The sequence below is a fragment of the Crocodylus porosus genome, unplaced genomic scaffold (genome assembly GCF_001723895.1).
Source record: "Crocodylus porosus isolate Cpor-Errol unplaced genomic scaffold, CroPor_comp1, whole genome shotgun sequence".
Lineage (NCBI taxonomy): Eukaryota > Metazoa > Chordata > Crocodylia > Crocodylidae > Crocodylus > Crocodylus porosus.
The window spans coordinates 13468781-13475828 of NW_017728916.1; positions in this window are offsets into that span (position 1 = coordinate 13468781).

A 7048-nucleotide genomic window follows, 5' to 3' on the forward strand; every position below is an offset into this window, starting at 1 on the left:
ATTTGGACCAAAATGTTCATTTGCATGAACATATCAATAGGCAGTTATAGATAGGTACATTTACATTTTGCCTAAATAAGCAGTGCTTTATGAGAAATTTAAACCCTCAGTTGCTTTAAACCTTGGATCATTGATGAGTCTGCTTCTTTCTCTCATTCCTCACAAATGTACTGAGTTCATATATATTCTGATCCCTTGGTCCTCCTCCTCTAGCCTCCTTTTCTCCTTCCAACAATAAAAGGTTTTTTCACTAGTGCCTTCTGTCCAATTCACCAAGATCCTGCACTGACAAGTGAAGTACCTCTTTCCCTATTTGATTCCACTTGTTAATCAGCATTGTCTCCTATTTGCAGATAGTCCTGAGTTTCCCAGTAGTGGCCTTGGGGAGGGTAAACCAGGCAACTGCCCGGGGTTCCACACTTCCAGGGGCCCCAAAATTTTGAACCTAGAATGAACCTAGAATATAGCTCAATGTTAAAAAACTCTTTCTTTGTATTATCAATACTGTATTAAGATACTTTCATTGCAGTTTCATGGATAGGGCAAAGTGAAATTGAAAATGTCCATCTTGCTTATAGGTCATCAAAATTAAGCCTCTAAGGGCCCCAAATGACTCCCTTGCTCAGGACCCCAGCACCCCTAAGGCCACCACTGCTAAAGTTCTTGTTTATACCCATATTCAAGTAGAACTTTGGATATTTTTCTGGTAACATCTAACACAGAAATAGCAAGGTTTAAAAGCATGAGAGTCATGTTAAGAATGGTTTTAAAAGGTTGTATTTATATATTTTGCTGTTTCTGAAAAAATTTCAGTTCCATGAGAGGTTAGAGGTATTAAACTTTTATTTGCAATAAGCAGAAACAATTTTTCCTGCAGCTGGCATGAGAAGGATTTGATTATATTTTCCAGTTCTTGAGAGAATTCTGGTGTGGGATCTTCCCCAAGTTCTTTATAGTATGTGGTGTTAGAGAGGTGTCTATTGGCTTCTTTGTTGTAATCTTGATGGTTGAGGGTGACTGTAGCTCCACCTTTGTCTGCTACTTGATTATGATGTTATTGTTGAGTCTTAGGGACCGTAGGACTTTTCCCTATGTAGCTGTCTGACTCCTTCCACAAGGGTGAAATTGTCACAATAGTTTTGTCCCTTTACATTTCTGAAAGGGTATACCTTGCCTGGGCTGAAAATCTGCATTGCTAAATTTTCAACAGCAATAGATATTAGACAAAACTGAATGATGACAATAAAAGTTTATTTTGAAACCAACAAGGCATGTTTTTTCTTTAGCACAGTTACACTAGAAGTGGAGCCCACAGAAAGGAGTAAACCAGATTAGAAGGCAGGTAAGGGAAAAATATCTCTGGCCTCCTATTTAACATGTTTTGAATGTACAAGGTTTAAGGCATATTGCAATTATTCTAATTAGGTCAATGTGTTTTTGTGAAAAGTGGTAAATAGTAATTCCCTAATTACTTTCCTCACAGCTTATGTCCCACCATTGTGAGGGCTGTTTATTTAAGCCTATTTTTTACTTTCGGTCCTTTAGCCAGTTACCAATCCACAGGTGGACATTGCCTCTAATTTCATGACAGCCCAAGTTCATTAAGACCAGTTTGGGACTTCATCAAAAATTTTTTGAAAGTTCAAATACCTAGCTACAAGTACAGTTTTGCTGACATAACTGCTGCTACATTAGGGACTTTTGCTGTACAGCTATGTCAGGCAGGATCACACCTTTTTACCTCTTTGACTGATAGGAGACAGAAGCAAGGGAAGACCTGACCTCAAGCTTCAATAATATCAGGCCAGTAGATTTGGATCAATCACTAACATACATCTGTGCTGAAAACTATTAACAGCCAAGGTAGCAAGCAAAAATATAAGCCTGGTCAGGTGAAATTTCAGTTGACTTTTGATTGTGAGGCACTAACCAAACTAGGCTTGTTACCAGAGTTCTATCAAATGCTGGGATTACATACATAAAGAGTAGTATCAGTATGATGCAAGTATAATGATTACATCTTTTAATGGGTTATCCTCAGTAAAATCCAGGTTAGATTTTGTTAAAGCAAGACATCTTTGATTCTGTATTTTACTGAACTTTCTGCATTGAAGTCCAGCATTATGTATTTTATTTTAAAGGAAATTAACTCACAGATCAAAATTAGGACCTATGTAGCTGACATGAGAGTGGGAACAAGTCTGAAATACTCACCAAGTTATTATGAAACTGCTATGGGCTAAAGAAAGTGACAGTGTTGCTTATGAGTGTTCTGTTCTCACAAAACAGCAGAGTTGAGGACACACACTATTTTGCAGAACACAGCTATTAGTGAGTGTAAGGCAAACATAATAGCTACATGAACAGAAAATGAAGAGACATTAAGAGGCTTTATCATACAGTTAGCTGAGAGCCATTAAAATGGGGAAGTTTATCCTTTTGAATTGTTCCTTTTTTATGTAGAAAGGATTACACTTCCTATGATTTGGTGTTTCTTGAAGTGCTCACTGCTATATCAATAATGCCTTAGAGAAGACATGATTTAGACAGATCATGCAAGGACAGAACCAAAGAAGGTTAAAAGCACCTGTATTTTTTTCAGAATCACTTAGCATCTCTCTGCTGTGGCCCTTTCTGTAACTTCTATCTACTCAAGTGTATGATTAATATTAGGATTATGATGTTTTGGAAGAATTCCAGTTTAAGGAAGAACTATGTATTCCAGTTAATTTTACCAATCATCTCACTTCAACATGTACAATATGGTTGGGATGCCAGATGTCTGGCTTAAATCTATCCTTGGTTGGAAAAACAGTTTCTTCCCCTCATGCAGTTAAAAAACTGAGATCTTTAGTTTTCATTTATATTTTCTTAAGATAGCTGCCCCTGAAATAGGTATAGTGGTGTAAGAAAAAAACTCTTTTGTAAACTCATCTTCAGTGTCAATCTATTCATGGTATTTTCTAGGTGCATTCCTATTGCAGTGACTCCCTCCTAGCTGTCATGAAAAAAACTTTACAAAAATAAAGGTTTACCTTTAGATAAGAGGGTACTCCCAGAGTCATAATAAATAATATGTAAAGTGGTTGGTTAAACTGACATGTACAGAAATGTCTCATATCCTTTCAGAGAACAAGTCTATAAATTCTATGATTAGGGTGGTTTTAGGTATGAGGCCTAATTCTTTCTGATTCAGAGAAATTGGATTACACCTACCTCATCCCTCTCCAAAGTAGTATATGCCATGAAAAAAGTATTAACCTTAAGTAAAATACAGTAGAATATATCTCCTCCTTCTACTTCCCAGAGGCTGTAAAGGATGCTTCCTACTTCGCTATCTTTTATTTCTTGTCAGCTCCACTTATGAAAGACTTTATCATTTCTTCTGCTTTAACTTAGTGACAAGCCTTACTGGGTTCCTTCTTACCTTGCCTACAACACCTGAATTCTCTTTCATCTACATTGGTCCTTGATGCACTGTCTCTTGCTGGCTCTTTGTGCAAGATATACAGTGAAGTTCCAATGCAGTCCATGAAAGGCAGAGAACAGACATTAGGTCAGGCATGACTTCAGCAAGGACTCTAGAATATGATTCCTCTCTCCCATCAATTATATTGAAACTGAGGTCTCATTTGGAGACAAAACACAATTTTGATATTGTAAAACCACTTTAGCAGTAGCCTTTGTTATCAATATTAATATGGCCTGGCAAATGCATGTGATAAGTAATATACACAATCCCTAGGTGCTATAATTACTGGAGGTTGGGAAAGGGTAGGAAATAGAGAAGCCTGGGAGAGACATACAGCATGTACAGAAGTTACTTTTTTCACCATCTAAAGCACTTTATTGTCATGACTTAACAGAAGTTCGTGGCTTTACAATACTTTAAAAATGGTTACAGCACCTTAAATTAACTCTTGTTAAATGAAGTATTAAATTTGAAGGGCTGTATTTTACAGTACTTTGGGCACTGACAGATGTATGGTTTTACATAAAGGAGTCTGCCTAAAGCTGAGGAACTGCTTCTCCCCCCAGCTCCATCCGCGCTTCACCCCCTCACCCCCCCAACTCCAGGGCTGTGTGTAGGAAGGGAGAGAGGAGGGAAAAGGGGAGGGGGAGTGAGCTGCTGGCTGGGATTTTCTGGGCCTGAGTTGGAGAGGAGGGGTGAGGGGGCCATGAGATGAGAGGGTGCCAATCCACTTGCTCCCACTCCAGCTTAGGTCCCAGGCATGAGGCTGGGCTGTATCAACCCAGATCTGATTGCACCAAAAATTAATCCTAGGGAGCTTTAATACATGTGCTGTGGGAGTGTGTGTGGGGGGGGAGGCACTTTAATTAGAGCAGCTGCAAGAGCCACTCTACTTAAAGCACCCAAAGCAACCCTGTGCTGAAAAATGGCAGTGGGGGTAGTTTGGCAATGGGGGTGGTTTCACATAAGCTCATCCAATGTGCTTTAGTTAAAGCAGCCCCACCACCATTTCTCAGCATGGAGATGCTTATACATGAGATACTGGAGTCTGCAGGAGTTTGGTAATTACCAGCAGACTCAAGGAGACTCAATTAATCAAGTCTGCTCCACTGTTCTGTAATTACAGCACATTGGAGCAGCCTCACTGCTCATGTATAAGGGCCCACAAGGCACTCCAAAGTGTAACACTTTCATCTGAACCCTCATTTGACGAGGGTTGATTTGTCATGTGATCAGACACTTCAAAAGCACTCTGCAGCCTTGCACATGTGTCACAGCACAACTGTTGAGCAATTTCAGGGAGTCGATCACATGACAAACATAACTTCTGTCTGTGCCCTGTAACAACCTACAGTGCTTTAAATAACTTATATATGCTGGTCAAATTTCTAGTGATTCTGCCAGTATCCCATGGGCTTTGTGAGCCTAGTTAGTGCTATCGTAGCCTAGGAGCACTAGCCAAGCCTGCAAAAGGCCACAACAGACCCTGCTGAGATGACAGAGATTGTGCCGGATGGGACTGGGGAAGGTGGAAGTGGGGAAGAGAATCCCACTCCTGGATCCCAGAAGCATGGCTCACTCTGCAGCCAGAACTGGCTCTGTGCTGGGGCTCCCAGGCCCTGTGGAGTTCCTGCCACTTCAGAAAGCCAGTGAGTCCACAGCAGGTCTTAGTCAGGGCAGGCTTTAGACTGGGCAGTGCTGGAGGAAAGAAGGTTGGTTTTGCTCTGTGCAGTCCAGGTGGAAGGGGAGCATTGGTGCCGGCTCCATGCCATCCTGCCTAGCCAGGGACTCACCCCTTCCCTTCCCATCATGACACACTTGGAAAGGGCTACTGTGGTCCTAGATGAGTCAGGGAAGCATGGGGGCTCAGCATGTGTATGGGGTGGGGTGGGGAACAACTTATCAAACACTTATAAAAAAAATGCGTAGTATGGGAAACAAGCAAGAGGAACTTACCCTCCTGCTAGCTGACACTAGCCCAGACATAGTGGGGCTCACTGAAACGTGGTGGGACTCAATGCATGACTGGGTGGTGAATATCAAGGGCTATAGGCTGTACAGGAGGAATAGGACAGGGAGGAAAGGTGGGGGCGTGGCTCTCTACATTAAGGAGGAATACACATCCTTGTCAATTAGCAAAGAATCAGAGAAGGGGCACTCTGAAATGCTCTGGGTGAGAATACAAGGCAGTCAAGGGGAAAGATATGTAACAGTAGGGGTCTACTACAGACCACTGAACCAAGGGTAAGAGCTAGACCAGGAATTCTTAAGTCAGCTCATGGAGGTAGTTAGGTCAAAGGACATGGTCACCATGGGTGACCTGAACCTTCCAGACATCTCCTGGGAAAAGCAGTCAGCCAGGTCTGACCACTTATGTAGGTTCCTAGTCAGAATGCAGGACCTCCATCTAACCCAGGAGGTGTACAGCCCCACCAGGGGAGATGCCTTGTTGGACCTGGTGCTGGCCACCAGCGATGACCTGGTGAGGGGGCTGCAGGTGCTCGACCACCTGGGCGACAGTGATCATTGCCTGCTGGAATTCACCATCCAGTGCAAGGTGGTAAAGGCCTACAGCAAGGCAGCAGCCCTACATTTCAGGAGGGTGGACTTCAATGAGCTAAGGAGAATAGTCGGGGAAGCACTGAGGTCCCAGAGGGAAGGGGAGTAAGGGGTCCAAGAAGAGTGGTCTCTTCTTAAGGAGACAATCCTCCAAGCCCAAAGGGAGGTAATCCCAACACAGATCAAAGGGAACAGGAGGGTGCAAAAGCCCCCATGGCTCACCAAAATATCCAGGAATGTCTCCTAGCTAAAAGGGAGGTGCACACCCAATGGAAGGGAGGGGCCATCACCAGGGAGGATTATACTGCGGTTACGCGGGGATGCAACGGGGGCAGTCAGGAAGGCCAAGGCAGAGAGGGAGCTGGGACTAGCTACCCAGATCAAAGACAACAAGAATTCCCTTTTTAAATACATAGGGGGCAAAAAGAAGGTTCTGGGTAACGTGGGGCCCCTGCAGGACACGCTAGGAAATTTCGTCGTCACACCAGACGACAAAGCCAACATATTTCATTATTTCTTTGTCTCCATTTTCCTGAGCAGGGATCGGAACAGTCACCTCCCCTTTGGGCCCCCCTTAGACCCTAGGGGAGCCACACCTAGGCAAAGAGTTAGTGAGAAACTAGTTAGGGAACTTCTGGAGGGACTGGATGTATTCAAATCAGCTGGTCCGGATGATCTGCACCCTAGAATACTGAGGGAATTAGCTGCGGTCATTGAAGGACCCCTAGCACGGCTTTATGAGCACTCATGGTGCTCTGGTGTGGAAGAGGGCCAATATGGTTCCCATCTTCAAAAAGGGGAGGAAGGAGGACCCAGGAAACTATAGGCGAGTTAGTCTTACCTCAATCCTGGGCAAGCTTTTTGAGAAAATTATTCTGGCACATGTCCAAGAGAGACCAGCAGGGGAGATTATGCTTAGGGGCAACCAACATGGGTTCATTAGAGGCAGGTCCTGTCAAACCAACCTGGTGGCCTTCTACGACCAGGTCACCAAATCCTTAGATGCAGGGGTAGCAG